General features: G+C 40.4%; 1 long non-coding RNA gene across 1 annotated transcript; it reads left to right on the top strand.

Annotated features, from left to right (window-relative positions):
* The first annotated feature begins 18,554 nt into the window (after positions 1–18,554).
* LOC136286063 (uncharacterized) lies at positions 18,555–19,756 on the top strand. Its single transcript, XR_010719720.1, has 2 exons — positions 18,555–18,588; positions 18,809–19,756. It is a non-coding gene; the product is annotated as an uncharacterized lncRNA (long non-coding RNA).
* Positions 19,757–20,880: the final 1,124 nt, after the last annotated feature.

The raw sequence follows: 20,880 nt of genomic DNA, 5'->3' as shown, positions 1-20,880 counted from the left end.
AGACTGTTGTAGAAATAATCAATTAACCTTGGGAGATCAAATTGACAGAGCTTAAGAGTGAAGTTATTTAAAATGCCAGATTATCTAGGCAGATGAATACATTTGTTGCAATACTAAAAGGAAAATGAAAGTCTTTTTCCAAACTTCGTTTTTCTGAACTGATTTAACATTATTTCCCCAGGAGTCAACTCTGCCTTTTTCAGTGTGCACTTTAACACATTAGAACAAAATGAGATTTGATGTACTCTATAAAGAGACTAGTGATTTTTCTCTTCTTTCAAGGAGTGGGAGGGTTATTATAGAAAATAGCTTATAGTAACCTCATGCTTTTAGCTCTTTACTTTTGTTTATTTGACAATTTGATTATTTGGGTTCCTGTCCTCTGTGGTGATTTTGGTTGGTTTGCATTCTGGCTAAATCATCCGCTGCTTCATCTATGGAGTAAGAATTCCTTCTTGCCTTAAAAATACAAAGAATGTAAAATATTTTATAATATCCATTATTTTTAAGTCATAAAAGAATCCCGTCAGATGTTCTTTAAACAATCAATTTAACTTTGTTTGGTTTGAAGATATAAAAACTTTATTTTATTAAAATGCTTTGGGCTGTGTTATTCAGACTAATAACCTTTCTACTATTTTATTGTATTAAGATGAGGACAACAAATAAAGTTATAGCAGCATCAGGTTGTAACTAGACTCAGTGCGGCATGCTGCAGCTGTGTTCCAGCATATAAGAATACGCCTGATGTAAGCATTCAAGCAATAACAATGCTGGTATGCTTGAAGGTAAGCATGCATTCATGCACAGTCTTAAGTCCTTCCTTCAAAGAGAATTTGTGATCAGCCCTATTGATTAAATTGATACATAATCTATAATTTCAAGAATGGCACACATTTCACCTCATGAATTTTAAATCAATTGCTTTGTTAAATTGGAAAAGTTGTCTTCATTTCATTTCTTCATTCATACTTTCACACATTTAATCTGTTACTTTTTCTTTCTTCATTTATTTACAGTGCTGCAGGAGTTTATATCAAATATAGCAATTCAATTTGAGAATACACTAGAGTTTAATCTGATATTTATCAGCTGAATATATATACTTAACTCCAAACTAGACAAAAAATACAAATAGTTTTAAGCCAGTAAGGAAACATTTGCACATAAAGACATTCAGGCTGAATTGTAAAGGTACAGTGTGCAAACCAGTTCAGATTGACCAAATTCATCCAGATGCACTTTGCAAGCAGCCACACCAGTTTCAGAAACTGCCATCCCCAAAGTTTTGTTTCCACACCAGCGCCTGAGGTGACATAGTGAAATCAAGTAATGTATGTGCACCCCAATCCCAGGCAAACTGAGAAGGTTGTTTTAGTCAGTGCTAGCTAACTTGAGCAAACCTCATTCTCTTTTCCTGAGGCAGGGCAGGAACATCCACCAAGCTCTTCTCCTGAGCTGCATTTCAGCTGGCAGACAAGCAGTTGAGAGTGCTGTGATCAATCACTTTAGCTGGCTCCAGAAGAGCATCCCTCCATGCTCTCCTTCCATTCCTTGACTATGTAGCCTCTCCTAACTCAGTCTTCCTCCAGACCATGATGCTATCAGACTAAGAGGGAAGTGAGTAGAGGAAGCTGTTTTGGGGACTGAAACAGAAGACAAAAGAAATGGGGAACAGATAGAAACAAAAACAGTGCATGAAGAATGGGTTAGTTATGAAAAAGATATTTGGGGAAATTATTCTTTGGACTCAGAAGAACTGAGAACAAAAAGTACCTTGGAAGGTCTTGGGCTTTTACATATGGGTGGAAGGGTTAGAAACTGTCAGAAAAGGGACAGCTTTTATAGACAAGTAGTCATTAAAAAGGATGACTACACATTGCAGAAGCCACAAACTATTGGCCAATCCCTCATTAAAGATACTCAACATTCAATCAAATGCTTTTTTAATATATTTCACAGTGAGTGCAGGTCCTTTCTCAAAGTTCAAGACAATGCATCAAACATGAATTACACTTTTTGAAGTCTTTCAAACAGCAGGATTCTTTTACAACATAGTCTGGACAGGACAATTCATGGCAGCGTAAAATTAGTGGATGTCTTAAAATCGTAAAAAATCGGCCCTGAAGATGAAAATGGCTTAGTAGCAAATGACAGTTTTTCCAAAAGGTAGAGCTGGAAGATCATCTGAAGATTAGAATTCTCCGTACTTGGAAAAACTGTCCTGGAAAACACTTAAGGGTCATGATGGGCAGCAAATTAAACAGAAACTCTCAGTCCACTACTAAAGTAAAGTAATAGTACAAACCTTCAATTCATAAAGAAATTAGAGTAGAAAGTAGGACTGCTGGATTGCTTTTCTTATCCTCTGCTTGGTTGTCATGTCCTCCATTCAAGAAAAAGGAGAACAAATTAGAGGGAATTTAAGGAAATGCAAGAATATTTTAAAACTTGGAAATATGATTTAGAGTAAGAGAAAGTCAATTAGTTTAACTGAAAAAAAAAGGAGGTTAAGAAGTGACTTGATGACAGATTGAAAGTATAAACACCAGGAGATAAAATATGCTAGTGGAAAATTCTTCCAACTACAATACCAGTGTACAAAGTTAAAGGGTGACAAATAGTTTAGAAACAGCATATTTGTCCTCAGTAACAGTAAACACAGCTAGTCCCTCAAACAATCTATAGCTATGGCTGGTTCTCTGGTGGTGGATATTTTTACTTAAGACTTGACACTTCATGAAATATAATCTATCACACCAAATAAAACTTATTCTACAAAGCCAACTTCCTGTGCTACACCAGTCGTCATTACACCTGACTGCAATAGCTCTTTCTGGCTTTAAAATGTATGACATTTCTAATCAATGACTGTAGCAAAGGTAAACCTAATAAAACACATTCTAGAAGAAAAAAGCAATTACATAACCCTTTTTTTTAGAAATCTTTTATTGCCATCACTTGCCCCTGATTTTTAAAATTCACTTCTTTACCAACCACAGCTACTTGTATATTGAAGCACTGTTGCTTAGTAATTTGGCACTACTACAGTTTTGTTTCTTTTCAAACTTCAGCTTTAAGACAATACATCAGAAATAATGCTTCTTGTGCCTCTCCCGGATAATCGGTGTTAAACAATCTCCAGTCACTGCCAACATGGCTGCGGAAAGGAAGAGAATTGCTGCAAGTCCACAGTGCCTCAGTAGCACAAAGAGTGTGCTGGGTGATAGGTCCACTGGTCCTTACTCAGCAAAACCACTGTTTTATATAGCCCACCTTTACAGAACTCTTGGCCTTTGCTATTCTTGACAAATAACCACTAGGGGCAGGTGCCACAGGGTGTGCCAGAAAGCGTCACACTGATCTTTTTCAGCCTTCTGATGTTTGCATTTTTGTAGTGGAGTTTCTCACAGATTTTCATGTAAACAAAAGTAATGTTATTGTAAACTGTTCTTCTTGTTTATCATTGCTCTCTTGAGGACGGAAAATTGATGGACTTCTAGTTTGACCAGTGTGGTTGGAGAGGAGTCAACCTCGTTTGTCCAATCTATGGTCATTGTCCAAAATCTATATAAACCAAAGTAAGGAAATAAACTGCCCTCTTTTTGACCTGATGACCTGACTGCATCAGTGCCGTTCTTTTCGTGTCCTATAGCAACAAGAAAGAATAGTAATGACTCAACTCAGGGAACTGTGCAAATTTTTAAAGCAAGAGGATACATCTCTAGGACGCACCACAGTCTTATAGAGGGAATTCCAAGTAGCATTCATAGCAGTGTTTGAAGCCCCACAACTTGAAGGAATTAGTTTCTTCTATGCACATAAGGGAAAAACCAATGTATGTCCAGAAAACAAACCCATTATTTGAAAGGGATGCTTGCTGCTTGCTTCCTTTCTTTTCTGTGCAAAGATGAGACAAGGCAGACCACGGAAACCAAACTGTGTTTTCTCTGCAAGACTCCACTCTAAATGCACCACAGCAGACCTTAAACTCTATGCACAGTCTCAGCATAATGAGTGGTAGCCTTGCTAAAACCATCAACATTACCTTGCTGCTTTAGTGTATACACTGATTAATTGCAGTCAAATCCTGAGATGCACTAGGATCAAGCTGGCTTCTGTATCAAGGAAGAATTCCTCTACTGCCTATTTTTCAAGTATTACCATCTATCACAGCCTCAGTGAAGTGCAAGCTGCCATCACATTTGCCCAGTGCAAGACTAATGGATTTTGCCCCAGTAGATTCCTTTGGGATTATATTTAACAATTTAATATTTCTAATGATGCAAAGTGATTATTTTTCCCAAAGTAAATACAGTTTAAAGAGACAGGGAATTATACAGTTGGTCTATTTTCCCATGAAAACAATTTTCAGCATTTTTCCCTTTGGTTTTCTATTATTGTAACACCAGACTAGGTAGTGTGTAAGAGAGAAAATTCTCATTCTAGAAAAGACAACTAACATAAAAAGCAAAGGAACTAACAGAAATAACCTGCAACAGCATGGTGAAACACATAGATGTAAACATCTACCCTCTGCCCTCAGACACTGAAGAACAATCTGTACAAGTCCAATCAGCCTAGAAATGACTGCCACTCCAAATATCAGGTCTAGGGACACCTCTCTTAAGACCACCTCTTAAACTCGCCTGTGACTGCATGTAAAACCAGTAAAATTATTCAGAAGTACGTCAGGCTAAGCAGCTTCTACCTGTGGCAGATTTGGCTTTTTTTTTTTTTTTTTTTTTTTTTTTAAGAGCTGTATGGGGTCAAACACAGTTAGAATAGCAATTTAGGAGAGCGAATTCCCTCCTGCTAGGCCCTTATACAATCTGAGTTCTCAGGTCAAGAAAGATAATACTTGATGCACTTACTTTTACCCATCTATATAAAATACCTGGGAGAAAAGTATCTTGTAAGTGAAAAATGTTGTAAACCTCAGTTTCATTTACAGTTATTAATTTGCTTTACTTTTGTATTATAGGAAGCAAGGAATCAATCTTCTTGTGGAAGGGAGAATTTTGAAAACTTATTCATGTTAGTTCAGCAGCTGGTAACATTCAGACATTTTGTAAACAAACGGAATGTTCTTTCAAACAAGAATCTATCAAATAGAGCACACAAGGTAGCAATAATGTTTACCTGTCAGATTTTTATTACAGGAAATGGGGCTTGGATGACAAGGAAAAAATATAGAAAACTAAAGGATAAGGGAAAGGAATAAAAAAATGGAGAAAAAATGGAGCAGGGGGAGAAAACAGATGGTTAAAAATGCTTTGCAAGGATATAAAATAAAAGGTAACAGCTACTTATGGAATAAAAGTGCAAGAATTCGCATTCTGTAATAAAGAAAGAATGAATTGAGGCAGCAATAGAAAGGATTAGAACAGAGATGCTTTAATGTAATGTAGTTAGGAAAGAAGGAAGGAACACTATAAAAAACTTATAAAACAGTGGCAGACAGAAGGGAATTACGGGAGAGAGAAGAGATGAAAACAAAACAAAAAATGTGAACAGCATATGTCCATTTACAAGGCAGTCCAGTGAAGGCTGGAGGACTAGCCAATAAAAACCCCACAGTTTGCTCCATCTATTATTCTGTCTCACTGGAGGTCAAAAAATGGTAAAAGAGTTGAAATGAGGTGAGAAACAAATGGATAGAAGTTGGTACACTTAATAGCCTCAAATGTTCTCTACCTATTAAGCATATTTGAGCCTAGATTCCTAAAATGAGTAACCTTATGCATTTTTGCTCTTCAAACATCCATCTCCCTTTCATCTTTACTAGCTTTTGCCAAGTCTAACCAAGAGTGTCTCGGAGATATCTAATTTTTCTTGTTTCAAGGAAAGCAGCCACTATGAAGAGGCAAGAAATCCAAATCAACCCCTACCCACCAATGACAGAAGATTGCAGCATATGCACAGATGTTCTCTCTTCAGAAAGCAGTAAATAAACACCATGAAGTTAATAAGCACAGACGCAGCACAGAATCACCCACATGAGACGCTGCCTCTTGTTCAGCTGGTAGCTGGAGACGGAAGAGGGAACTGAGGAAACTGGTGATCTGCAGAAGGCTCATCAGGGACCTTAAAAAATCTGGGTCATTGTGTGGTGTTGTAAGAAATGCTGAAGGGAGGTCAAAATATAGTAAAAGTGAGTGAGTGGAGAAGAACTGCACGCAGACATGGCGAAGGAGATTCCTTGAGGACCTGGGGAGGGGCTAAAACCACTGGGGAGGGGAAGTCACAGGACACAGGAAGGAAGAGCAGACTCCTTACAGCATGGTGCTGTAGGAATGTAGGATAGGAATCCATGGGAAGCCAGGCTTTCACCCAGCCACTCCTCCTGAAAACACTTGTTTCCTCAGTATGCAGTGTCTTCACCTGTGTGCTGATAAAAACTAAACAGAATGAAATGCCATTAGACCGTTAAATGCTTACTTGGAACAGTGTTTGAGGAAATTGTTAATAAAGTACAAATTTACAGAGGAAAATGAGTGGAAGCTGTATTGCCTCTGAGGTGAAAAGACACTTTTCTAAGCTTAGTTACACTGACAGAAAAAATACCAGTTTGACACGATGCAAGAAGTTTTATAATCACTGGCAAAAGATAAAACATGCTTTTTCTGTACAATGATGTCCACATTTTATTATTTTAGCTATGTCAGGAATTCTGGATATTCGTTTATAAAGAATAGCTTCCACTAGCACTGTAAAAAAAACGTAACCAGAAGGTCATCAACAAGGGAGCTGAGAGAATAATATATCATGAATAATGTATTAAATTATTTCAGTCTTTATCTATTAATGAATTATTTTCAATCATCTTATAATTTTCTTGAATGTACTTGTAATTCAAAAGTAATCCCCATGCAATTTCTCCAAAAAATTATTTCTCTAAATTTTTCTTCGTCTTTTTGTGGATAGAAAGTAGCTGAAATTTGAATTAAATTATTTTGGTTTTAATAGGACATGCAAAGTAGGAGTTTTTGTTTCTTTTCCCTGACAAACACGTTTCTAAAAACCACGTTACCTACACAGCCTTAAAGTCTTCACCATGAAATCTCTTCCTCTAATATTTTTTTCTAAACATTGCATTTCCACCAGGCCCTTAATAAAATGTTCAGTGTGCTAGGGCAGTCATTGAAATTCAGCATCTAGAATCTACTGCCTGTTCTCAGCACAATTTTTTCTTCCTAAAAGAACCACTGCTATGGGTTTTCAATCACGTCTTAAAGAATTTAAGTGCTAGAAAGTCATAAGAAGAATGTTGTCTTTCAGGACACATTGAATGGTAGTGTTGCAGTAGCTGGTCAGACATTTTTTAGTCTGTACCAGATTATAGATAATTCCTTATTACCTGAACAGGAATATTTGTGGTCCAAAATAAACAACACAAATTTTCCTTCTTCTTTCCAGAACACCAAATAGTACCTTTTTCCACTGACAATTTTTAGATATTGTGAGTTGGTTTCATCTTTACTTCTAATATTTTAAGCTATAATACTGATGACTATATCTGCATTGGAATCCTGCAGTCATAATATAAGTGACTGAAAAAGAGATTATTTTTCATTTTCATAGCATAGCCACAGAAAAAATATATACTGACGTGCCAAATAAAAATAACGTATTTGTATAGATACTTAGCTCATACTTATTCCTTCCAGTGTGCAGAAATGTGCAGAGGTCCCTTCTATGTAAAGAGTCAGCAGCCTTTTCTGAAATATATAGGAGTGACGAATTTGGAAAATACTGGCAAAGGCTGCCTTATTTTGAAATTCAGTTTTTCATCACTGATTGTGATAAGTGTCTGACAAGTCTGTATTACAAGTCTGTATAACTTTCTGGTGCTCGTTTTGTGGTGTCCAACTGGCAACTGTTCATCTTTAATAATCTCTCAATGTCCTGGTTTCAGCTGGGATAGGGTTTATTTTCTTCCTAGTATCTGGTACAGTGCTGTGTTATCAACATCATTTAGCACAAGAATGATGTTGATAACATGCTGATGTTTTGGTTGTTGCCAAGTAGTTTTCAGTTTTCCATGCTCTGCCACTGAGGAGCTGCACAAGAAGCCAGGAGGGAGCATAGACAGGACAGCTGACCTGAACTGGCCAGAGGGATATTCCATACCACAGAATGTCATACACAGTACATAAACTGGGCTTAATTGGCTGGGAGCCACTGATCACTTCTTAAAACAGGCTGGGCATCAGTCAATGGGTCGTGAGCAATTGTATTGTGCAGCACTTTTTTGTCTTGAGTTCTATTACTCTCTGTTTTTATCTTCCTTCTCATTACAATTAGTAGTAGTACTAATAGTACCGTATTTTACTTCACTTCAAATTTTAAGCTGTCCTTATCTCAACCTGTTGGTTTTATGTTTGTTCCAATTCTCCTTCCCATCCCACTGCAGGGTGGGGGACAGTAAACAAGAGGCTGCATGGTACTTAGTTGCCAGCTGGTGTTAAACTATAACACTCAGGAGTGGAAGTATGTCTGCCTACCTGAGGCACTGAGTAAATAACACTCAAAAAATTGTGGATTTCCACACATATGTCATTGCTCTGTTTTTAAATGTCATTTAAAGTAGATTTCTAATAGGCAAAATGTGTTCATCTGCATCTCTAATTTACAACACAAAATGATGTAATTTCTATCAAGCTGACAAGAGAACATACCTTTTGAATGGTAGTGAGTCTGTCCAGGTCTTCAAGTTCCAAGCTCTTTTCTTTTGATCACTCCTCACCCTTTTTTTCTTCTTCTTTTTGGTTTTTTTTGCTTGGCATATCCCTTGGTTCTTCCCCCTCCTTCAGCCATATGCAATGCTACTACCTACAATGCTACTACCTACGCTACCTAGGGCTCTGCCTAGGACTTGGTGCTGTGCAAGGGAGTTCTTGAAGTGCACTGACAGACTTTGGATCAAGCTCTGACCGTGGTACTACATCAGCTGCAAGCTCTTTCTAACAGCCTCAACTGCTGCTAGCCTGATCCTCATGGAGAAAAACCCTTGTGAGAGGACACAAACATCTGTAATCAAGGCTGACATCTAAGCACAGTCACTAAAATGTTTTGGGTTTCTTGGCATCAGTTCTGGCAGACAGCAGCTCTCAGTGAAAACATAGTATTTGTTGGATTTTTTTTCCTGGAAACATCTAATATACTTTAAGCCAAGTACTATTTTCTTGTGAATAGAATCAAAGAATTTAGGAAAGTGCTCATGGACACAGACTTTTCAGATTCGATTTTAATTAAAGACTATAAGTACTCATAAAGAGAGGCTTGCACTCAGCTTTAGTGATCAAGCTGAGTAATCCTCATCGGGAGCTTCTTATATTTATATGATTGTGTTAGATCTTGATAAGACAGTGATTTATCTAAGGCAGAAACTTGCAAAATCTCCATCACATCTCAAGAAAGCACATTCTGCCAGGCTTTTTAGTTCCAGAACAGGTCAGTGGGGCTCATCTCCAGATGGGTCCCATACCAACTGGAACCCTCCCTCAGCTCCCAAAGGACACTGTTCTTCAAACAGGTGTGAAATCCTGCCTGGCCTCAGCTGTACTGAGCACAAAACAACCATCAGACAAAACCAAACATGCAATTCCTAATCTGGTTGCGGGAACTCAGTCTGTGATCACCCACGGTGAGCAATGAGCAAATGCAACAGGACTGACACACACACACACACACACACACAAAAAAAAAAAAAAAAAAAAAAAAAAAAAAAAAAAAAAAAAAAAAAAAAAGCAAGCAGACTGGTCCCTTTGCCCCACTCATGCAAATCGCTCCAAATGCAACCAAGGAGTGTGATGTGCAGCAGATATGCTGTATCACACAGACACAGGCATTGCCTGCATGAATCGGAAAGACTGAATCCTGTGAGCAGACTTTCAGCACGTGAGCCTTTATGTGAGAGCAGAAAATATAAAGGGAGGGAGAGGAGCTAGTGATCATAAAACTTCCTGGCATCAACTGACACATCAACGGCAGAAAGGACACATTAATTTTAATATTTCCTCCACAGGAGTGTTTTTTTCTTCCCCAGAAACAAAGTGAAGAGGTTTTCTCTAACCATAAACTGTTCAGCAGGGACAATGCCTGACTTAGTAAAGGCAATTTATGATCATCTGGCAAAGTTTCCAATTTCCAATCTCCTTTTGCAGGATCAGACAGTCTTTGCTGCCTAACAGGGAGCAATGGTGGGAAAAGAAGAATAGACTCCAGTCAATACAAAGAATGCCCCTTCCAATAGCATATCATTTTCCAGGTAGATCACATCCTGAGCACCTCAGTCTCCTTGTCAGCTTTTGCTACTGCTGTCTTAGGCCATTTTGGCTCTGTGCATCAAGCACCCACCTTCACAGCTACCACACAGACCCTCTTTCAGACAGTCTTCTCCAGAGGCTACATAATCCTATTGGGAATGACCTCCAAAACTTGACAGCAATCCCTATTTTAGATTGCTTTAAAGATTGCTTTTCCACAGGAGTATACAAAAGTACAACCAGATATGTGTTTTATATATATAAATTGTTAGCCTAACCCAAAATGTGTTCACTGGATTTGAAGAGAGAACTCCCATTCCATTTTACCTTCACAATGGTGCTGGAATGGTTGAATAAAGTGTGGCCCTGCTGCCCATATGCCATTCAGCTTCTGTCTGTCTTTTTGTTTACACTGGGAATACAATAGGAACTATAGTCCTTCCAATGCATCATTTATAAGTGTATTCTACCTCTGAATGTACAGACAGAACTGGCTCTGTGAATGAGCTCTGTGAATATTGCCAAGACACTGTGCTTTGTTCAGCATTATTCTTCACAATAGATACCACACTTTGGAAGTAATTTTAAAAAGGGAATCAAAATAGTGGTACTTTTAGCCTTTGTTTCTTTTATACCACACTGCATTCTCTGTCTCTCACTCAGCTGCTTCTATTATACTGACAAATTAAATAAACCACTCCATTGCTAAAGAGGCTTGGGCGGGCTGGGCTTCGGTACACTGCCGCACGATGAAGTCGAAATAAACATTTATACCGGTTTTATTCTTAACAAATTTAAGCTAACTTTAGTCAAGCATCATTTTTTTGTTGGTTTTTACTTTTTTTCTAAAAAAGAATGAACGAAAGAAAGAAAAAGGGAAAGGGGGGGGGGGTGGAAAAAAGGAAGGAGTACTTCAAATTTTTGAGCCGATCTGCAGCATCAAAGGATCTGGCATCTGAAGCAATGAAGTAATGAGAAGCCATGTGTCCAGGTAACGAGCCTGATTTTTTTTAGTGCTCCGGTATTTAGAAGCGCTGCAAGTTCATTCCTGCTGTGGGGCCTCTGGGAGAGTGACTGGTGAGTTACGGGCAAAAATGGTGTGGTACAGACAGGGTCCCTTGCAGAAGCTCGCTGTAAGCAGCTTGCAAACTTCCGCAGCAAACTTTCCACTCGATCCGGGTATCTACCTCTCCTGCTGCAGGCATAGCTCTGTTTTGGAAGGCGTTTGTTTGCATGCTCTCCAGCATACAGAAACAAGGGCAGGTGGGGGGAGTGCTGAGAAAAGTGTGTTGGATGGCAAGGGCAGGTTTCGCTGATTACGGGCGTATATTTGTATCTGCAGACAGACAGATGGACAGGTAGAAAAATGCGTTGGTTTGTAATTTGGCTATAGAATCATATTCCTACTGCACCTCTCGTCAAAAGAGAAATAAAGAAATGCAGATAGAGTGGCAATGTGGCCTTTACCTTCATCAAGGTGCTTTCTGACTTTTGGCTCTTTTCTTCAGCAGGCAGTAAACAGAGAGGAGAACTGGGGAGCAACTTGTGGTGGTCTGCTTGTGTGTAGATTAAGTGTGAAAGGCCATCTTCCACATTTGCAAGCACTGGTGCACTGGTGGGGATGTATTCTGTTTATAGAGGCTTGTCCATATAGTGAAGTATTCTCCAAGATACTGTCAAAAAAACACCGTTATTATTCCCAAATGAGATCGGAGTAATGAGCACAATGTTGCCTGGGTTAGGTCTGAAAGCTCCTCCTGTACTTCTGGACTAGCTGTGTGTGAATAATGCAGGACGAGGCTCACTCCGCCAGTGCCTTTCCCCTCCTCTCCTAACAAAGCAGACACCTACAGGCAGGAGTCTGAGCTAGAAAGGGAACTCTTTTTTTCCTTCTTCTTCTTTTTTTGGGGAGTGTTTGTTTTAAAGGACCTTAGAAGTGGTCAGCTTCCTTCTGAAACCGGCACTAAATGCCAGCCATGGTCTGTGAAAACCTGAGGTTCCATTCCGAGGCAGGGAGGCTGCAAAACAGGCTGGGACCACTCCAGCAGGGATGGCCTTTGGCGGTCAGGTCAGGCAGGGAGCACTTGGCAAGGAGTGATCAGGGCTTATTTTTTATTACTAAAGAACGACTTTTAAAAGGGGGGGGGGGGGGAAGGAAAGAAAACCCCTCAGGTGAAATTTCCTTCCATTGTCTAGCAAAATTCCCTTTAATTTGTCCCCAGGGCCATCCAGCCGCCTTGCAATTCCCCACTCCCGCCTCTGTCAACGCCAGCGGCGGGGGGGAGCTCCCTAGAGAAGGGAGCGGGAAAGCTGAAGGTCAGGGTTACCCACTGTGGCATGACTTTTAAGCTAAAGGGGGTTTTATTTCTCTTGTTGCCGTGTCAGGTTTAATTTGGCCTGCATTATTCCAAAAGGGTGGGCCTGCTCATGACAGGAGGGGGTTAAATGGGATTACAAGCTTTAGAGGTTGTCAGCAGTCACTGCTGCCTGGGGATGTAAAATTGCGATTTAATGGTCAGCTCTATCTGTATAGTATCAGTGGAAATCTGCTGTTTTCAGCAGCTTAATAGGCACTGTGTTTTCAGGAGGGGCCGGTTCTGGGGGCGAGGGGGGCCGGCGGGGAGAGGTGGCGCGGACAGCCCCTCCAGCGGGGCCGCGGTCAGCGCGCGGGCTGCCCGCTCCCGCGCGGCGCTCCGCTCCCTGGCGGGAAGCGGGCGGCGCTCGCCTCGGCCCGGGCCGGGACACACACGGCCGGGGAGCGCCGGGAGGCGCCTGCAGGGACGGGCGGGCCTGGCGGGGAGGCGCGGCGGAGGCCAGAGGAGCCCCGGCCGGGGGTGTCCGCGTGTGGGTTGTGCGTGTGCCGGGGGCGGGGGGTGAAACATGCTGAGGGCAGGCGGAGGGGCCCGACCGGCAGACAGCGGCATTGTCTGCTCGCGAATGAGGGGTCAGCCCGGAAAGTTCAGGATTAGTAAATCTAATATCCTGTCAAAATTCTCATGGTAATGAGCCCCGGCCGGCGGAGCCGGCGGAGCAGCCGCGGCCCGGCGCTCCCCGCCAGCCATTTGCGAGCGGGAGATTGTGCTGCGCTGGCACGGGCCGGGCGGGGAGGGCGGCGGGGCCCCGCGGCTCTCGGCCGGGGAAGCCGGCTCTGGGTCCGCTCCAATGGTTCTTGCCCGTTCTCAAGCCCTCCCTGCAGCAGCTCGGCCGCAGGGACAGAAGCGTTCTGCGTTTGGATTTTCGTCTTTCTTGCAGGATTTCCACTGCACTCGGGGTTTCTGGCATTAAAATCAGGGAAGAGAGGCGAAATTGTGATTAACCGTACAAATATTGCGTTATAAAATGTTTTTCAAACGTCTTTTCTCTAATTTGCAGGGATGGTAAGTTTAAAACGGCAGACAGGAGGAGATAGGAAGAGAAGAAACCACAGTGCAAACCAGTAGGATTGCAATAAATAATAAACTGTGGGCCACAACAGTATCTTTTTGAGCTCACATATAATATAAAAATACAGTTTCTAAGCGAGTAACAAAAAAGATGGGGGGAGGAGGGAGAGGAGGGGAAAAAAAGAAGGAGGGGGGAGAGAAAGTTCCTGTGCACTTTGTTCAAGGTTCTGCACCTCTCTAAGCAGCTGTCACATCCGTACATTATGGTACATTGAATCTGAATGAGGCTCTCCACATCAAAACCTTGCATCCATTATGATATCATCTCCTGCTCTAAGCTGTAATGCTTATTAATTCTGCACCCATACTCTCCAAGCTTCAGCAAATGTATTCCATCAGCCTAGCATTTAATTTAATTAGTACAGCTGGGCTCTCATTCTCCTTTCTGTGTCAGAGGTATTGTCAGCACGTTCTGCTATAACACAATTACTGATTGCTTTTAGATAGGCAGAAATATGATTAGGGTATTGGGTGACTGTATCATAAGCCTTATTAGATTCATTTGAAATCTGGAGATAAATAGGAAACTTTTATTTGCAGTGTAATGAGATTATGCTTATTAGGCCAAGGCCTCACAACCTTTTGCAAAGAACATAGTGTATCACTAGGATTATACTCTGGAACCACACTTTTTGCTCATAGCATCCAAGCAATTTCTCAGCAGCTTTGAGATTTAACTGTTGTAGCCCTGTACACATTTTAGAATTGTTTTCTGGCTCAGTGGCTTTCTCTTTTCCATGGAATGCGTGCACCTTCCACCATGTGTTTTCTTCTGCTTAAACCAAAAATTCAGTAGGATGTTTACTCAAAAGAGGAAAGGTATTTTGGTGAGCTTTGAATATGTATGGATAAGTAGACATGCCGATGCATTGGGGAGAAAACTTTTTGCCAATATCAGTCTTTTGCCCTTTTTTTAACTCCTTTTTCCTTCAGTAGAAAGCTACAAAAAAACATTTCATGCACAGCAGTTTTCAGAAGGTAAAAAACATTGCTGTTGAGATACTTTGGAGGTTGAATCTTGAGATAGAAATAATGAGTTAATTTTCTTGTGTAAAAACAATGGAAAGGCTGCACATTTCATGTCACTTCCAAAGAGTGCATTTAAATCTTAATGTATACATCACAACCTTTTGTGTTACAGTAGCCTGACAAAACATATGACACAGTGTTTGAGAAGCAAGTATTACATTTTTAAAAGTTCATTTATTACAAGGATTCAGAATTCTGATCTGGTAATTTCCCTATAACAATCAAAGCTACAAACAACCTATCACTGACTTGACAGGTTATAGAAAGGAGTCCATCAGTTTTAACATTGGTGTCAAATTTAGGTTTCATTCTCTTTCTGCGTAAGTTTTGCTGCAAACTCCAGTGGGAGTAAGATTAGGCTCTTACTGGATCCCTTTCCTTTCTGAGTAGTATTACCCAGCATGGAGGCATTTTGTAACTGAGGGTCACAAAACCCTGAACCTAGTTTTGTATTCCTCATTACATCACTTGCTCTGCAATTAAGATAAAAGAATTTGTCAGGCTGTCGGTCTCTCAGGCTAAGATCAGACTTGGAAAGGAAAATATGGTTTGTGCTATCATGGTATTTTTTGCTTGCATTTGCCTAGCATTGAAAGCATGTTGCAAAGGCTGGCTTGTTTCTGTCATTAGCAAGTTCCATGTTGCATTGCTTATCCCAAACATTTGTGGTATTTTAAAACTGGCATGGGAATAACCTTTAAAGAGTCCAGGAGAAAGTTCTTAAAGATGGCATTTCTGTATTTCTCACCTAGTTACTAAGGGAGCATCCAGAGAGTAAAACTATTACCACATCCCAGTGGACTCCTGAGTGTGACATTCCCAGCCCTGTCTCTACTAGTTCTTCTGTAGGCACATCATTGTGGAGTTCTTTGTGATTCTCTAACTGGGGAATCTCGTGCTGTAGCTACACTTTTAACTTTCATGGGCAGGAATATGGATCAGCAATAGCTACTGGCTTGCCTCAGGAGTATATATGCCTAAGCAACACCAGCAAAAAGTTATTCCAGAGGAATGCTTCTTTAATTGGGAGACTTCAGTGCTTTGCAAAAAGAGGGGGATCGTGCTCTTCATGTTTGGTACAGGTGAGCTGAGGCACAAAACAATGAATCACTTCTAATTACATATCTAGAAGCAGCAGCCTTGCTAGTGCCAAGTCCACTAAAAAGTCAAATACTGAAAATCTTGCATTTGCACTACACATAAGAAACAATTTTATTATTGTATAGCTCAATAAAGAGAGATGCCACTTTAAATCAGGTGTAGTTTGGAAAGAGGTGATTTTTCATGTAGTTTTAGAGGACTGAATATCTAGTTTCTTTCTGCCAAACAGAAAAAAAAAAGGTGAATGGCAACCATGGTTTATAGTGGCACCAAAAGGAGCAGAGATGACAAATGCCACAATTTTCCAGTATGTTGCTTCAAGAAAATATTTTAAAGTGTGTTATAATTGCTGTATGTGAGAATGAACTGGTGGTCCTGTTCATTTGTCTCCCGTCACTATCATCCTGATTTGCAGTGAGCAACAACGTTATTCACATGTTCAGATTACACACATGCTTCGGTGCTCTGCTGGATCAAGGCCTAATTGACACCCTAATTGACAGGCTCAGTTGAGAGACTGAAGACTAAATTGGGCTTGGAAGCTGAAATGTGATGTATGTTTTTACCCTCAGAGGTAGTTTGTCCAGGCTGTGTTTGAGATGTGTTACCAAATAATGTGTTCCACCTTCTGCTGTAGCTTTTGTTGCATTTCTTTTGTCACCAGATAGAGGACTTCAGCTGCTAGGCAGAAAACCCAAATAAATATGTTAGACCAAACTAAATGACATGTTGGATGCTAAATCGAAAAAACCAATTTTTTCTTTAGTCTTTCTAAAACAAGTTTGTTAAAAGACATGCTATCAGCCATTTATTTAAAACTGGATGATTAAATTAGTGTAACTAATTGTTAGATGTTTGTTTCATATAGGCTCAAAGGTAGAATCACAATAGAAGTAATTAGGGTAATTATTAAGGTCTTTATTTAATTCAAAGCCTCAGGGAATATTGCATATTCATTCAAGTAATCTATATTTCCCATTAAAAATATAGAATTTTCTCAAAGCTTTCATTTACAGGTATGTTTTTGGTAGTGTCATTTTATATGGTATCATGTCATCTTGCTCTCTTTCTACTTTGACAGTGTTTGTTCACAATGGCAATCAAAGGGGAAATATTACTGGTAATTTCTGTGTGCACTTCTAACCCCCAAAAATTTGTAGCAGTCATTTTCCTCAGGTGTTAGAGAATTTGAAGATGAGGCATGAACTTGCCTCCATCTCTTAGCAGAAATGTGCTGTGTACCTTAAGATACCAAAGCTAAGCATATTTATATACTCCTTAAGAAAATGCAGTAAGACATTATTTGTAGAGTGACTGAAAAATTGAGGCAGTGCTTGTACCCTTTTACTGAAAAGAAAGGAAGGAAAACCTAGCTCTGTTTCGTACTTGCTTCTTTTCAAGACTAGCCTTTATAAATTGCAAAGAAAATCTACAAATGTTTGTGAGCTTTACAGTGGAGAGGTTCTCAAAGACTCTAAACTGAAAGATGTATTTGTATCAGAGAATTCTAAAGGAAGAAAGAAAAACCAGCTTGGTGGACCCAGTTCTTACGTGTTACTAATCACACAGGACACAGAGTGGCAGGATGTCTTCCAATATTTGTTGCTGGCACACACCATCTTTACAGGGCAATTGGACTGGTGTGGTCTCCTCCTGAATGGATTTAATGCTTGGATTTAAATCCAGATTCTTGTCTTGGTAAAGCCAGGTGTTTCTCTTGAATTCCTAAAATGCAAAATTGTGTTGTTCAGACAAAAAATAATGTTGCTTGCTAAATTAGCAAGTACCATTTTTCCTTCTTGTATTTTGATACTGCTGTAGCACTCAAAGAGTATGCACTGTGTGTGTATTTGATGGAAACAAACACAAACAGGATCAAAATTCTCTCAGCCAGATCCCTTACCACTGTAATGATAAACTACTGGAATACTGTTGGTGCCATTGTTTAAATAGATACATTCCACACTAGAATTAAAAATAGCGATTATAACATTTTTATTCTCTTTTTTATTACAGCAAAAGTGCACTAGTGATGACAGTAATACCTAATTCACTTGATTTACTTGTACAGTGGTAGATGCATAATGCCTTAGTATGGATCCAGCTGTTATGGTCTGATGATGGCCTGTCTTTGTAAGTTACGAAAAGTTGGTGCACTATGGAGCTGGAAGACAACCGATTAGAGAGGAAAAAAAGTTGATAGAATCATAAAGAATGGAGTGAATCCGGGTTATAAGCGGTAGCATCACATTTGGAATAATTACAACTCTGCATTTTATAGTCACATCTGCATATATGTTGAAGTTAACATTTTACCCCCTTGGACATATTTTTTTTCCCCCCACAAAATATTATAGCCCTTCTTATTTGTGACCATTTAAGTGGACAATGATAAAGGAGAAATAATGCAGGCTCACTGCTGAACCCCTAGGAGTATTGAGATTCTGTAGGCATCTGCTAGAAGACCGAAAACAAAGGGTTACTGTGCTAAAACCTTTTGGCCAACTGACTGCACAAGCACTGTGCTCATGTGTTACGACTCACCATTTTGTTGGTTGTTGTGGTTTAGCTTCAATGTGAAGGGGTTTTTTTCCTCTTCCTAAGGAAGGTATAGCATGGATTGACAGCTTGGCTGACGAATAGGAGTGTTGGCCATGCCTCTGGAGAGCCCAGTCTTAAATCAGAGGTCCCAGGTGACTTGGCCCTTTTTCTTTTTCCAGCTGGCAAGGAGCTAGCATCACCTGGTAAGTCAGAAGTTCGGGCTGCGCCTCCCCGGGCCATGCCCAGCCCGGGGCCGGGCCGGCAGCGTCCCCTGTGTCCCCCGGCTCCTGCCATGGGGAGAGGAGCAGCATTGCAGAGCGGCAGGGCTGGCCCTGCGCCACGGGCCGCGGCCGCCGTGCTCTGGGCTTGGCTGCCAGAGCCTCTGGTGCGAGGGAGGAGAAAATCTTGAGAACCTTTCTCCAGAGCTCCAGGGAACTGATGCAAGTTGGAGTTGCTTTAGATTTGACCAGGGGTGGAACAGGGTCATCCAGCATCGTTCCTGAGCACGCTCCCTCTCCCCCTTTCCCCCCTGCACCGTCACCTGCGGCCTTGAAGTTCCGGGAGTCAGCTGGAGAGGAGAAAAAAAAAGACTCTGGGCAAAGACATTAACCCTTTTCCCTCCTCCGTGGAAGACAGAGTGATTTGAAATGTAGAGAGACAGCATTGGGACAAAGTCAGTGAAAGAACTGATCAAGACCACTGGAAGAAGGGATGGAGGAAGTGGACATTTCTGACCGGACTTCTCTGGATGTCAATTATGGAGAAATAGACTATTCCTTGTAATATCATAATGCTGTTTGGGGAAATGCAAGTACTGATATGAATGAGATTTAATTGAACGGAGTATGTCCCTGGCTCCTGGGATAAAAAATAAGGAGGTCTCAGCCTTTGAGATGAAAATGATTCTAGAGAGGAAGTAATTAGGCCCCGGCTCCTGGGCATAAAAGGAGGTCTCTATTTCTTTTGAGATAGAGACAATTTTGGAGATAGAAGAAGAGAATCCTTGTTTTATACTAGAAAAGCATTCTTAAAATGATACCCCAAGCATGCGGATGCCCATAAGCAGCTTGGGAAATTTATGTGGGTGGGATTGCACCGAATCTGCAAAATTCCAGGCAGTTGCAGATTTGTGACATGGAGAGCCACCAGACCTTTTCTTGTGGTGTGTTCTCCATAAACTCTAGAGAGGTTTCTCTCCCATAGTGATGCAAGATTGTGTTTAAATAGTGGAAACTGACTAAAAATCATAGTTGTCTCTCTGTGTTGAGTGGGAAAATGAACAGTTTGAGGTAGGGGGGAAGGTGTTTAAATGCTTTAATTTCCGTTTTCCTCTTTCCTTAGTGTATGTTAATAAAATCTGTTTTAAGTTGAGCCCGTTTCACCTTTTTCTCTCAAAATCCTATCTCTCAGCTGGCAAACAAAATTCATTGTACGCTAAAACCACCACAGTTGTCCACAATTCCAGAAACTAATTGGAGAAAAGATAAACCTTCCTATTTTGTCCCTCCTGCAACTGTGTTTGATAAGCCTTGCTCTCTCTGTAGTACTCTTCCATGCTTCTAGCAATGTCCTAGGACAGCCAGGTAGGACTAGCTCTGCTGATGTTGATAGAAGTTTTCCATCTAGACCCTCTTTCTCTCACCCTCCCTTCCAAAAATGGTGCACCTTTTCCACATGTAAAGTTACCAGTGGCATTATGAAAAGGTGCTGTGAGAAGTTGCAATGCAGCAGAATTTAATTCCCTCTTCACCATCTTATATTACAGCCAGGATCTCATTCTGCTTTAGGCCATGCATTTCCTAACCTGGTAGTCCATTACTTTACAAATTTATGTGAAGCTGATTTCAGAAGAAAGGCCTCACCTCTTATATGAAAGGTAACTTGGTCTTCTCTTCTATCATATCATAGCGCTGAATTGATATCCTATGTCACAGAGGCCTTCCAGATTATCAGATTCATTTCTAAGGTTAAAGCAGTTATTTGGTCACTACCATAACATAAAATGTCTTTGCCTTCAGGCATTTTTGACGTCCATGCACTTTGCCGTGGGCAAAGAAAATGTGAAAACTTGGATAAATTACTATTAACATTTACTTGCCTTTGGTTTCTATTATGTACCAGCTGACACTCAAATAATGCATAACACCTTTGTTTTGTTTTTTGTTTGTTTGTTTGTTTTTGTTTCAAGATTCTTTCCTAATTATTGGCTTCTCTGCAGTGATTTTTGGGATGGACTATGCCATTCCTACAAACCCTCTGCAGGTTAAAGCTTAGTGTGTTTGAGCCGCTGCAAATAGACTTTTTTCTTGTCCAATGCAGCAGCAGCAAACCTGAAAATCTAGGTTGATGAAGGTAATCTGTTGTGTTATATGCATTTTCTCTACTCCTTCTCTCTACTTCAGTATTTAAATATATTAATTTTTTTTCATGTTGTTTGCCATAATTTTTTATACTTGCAGAATATTATGGGGGCTTACAATGAACACTGCTCTTCC

Source organism: Chamaea fasciata, unplaced genomic scaffold (assembly GCF_029207755.1).
Source record: "Chamaea fasciata isolate MVZ Bird 193981 ecotype frontalis unplaced genomic scaffold, bChaFas1.0.hap1 SCAF_2, whole genome shotgun sequence".
NCBI classification, from domain to species: domain Eukaryota; kingdom Metazoa; phylum Chordata; class Aves; order Passeriformes; family Sylviidae; genus Chamaea; species Chamaea fasciata.
Note: the sequence above shows the minus strand (reverse complement) of the source record. Positions and strands in the feature narration are given on the sequence as shown.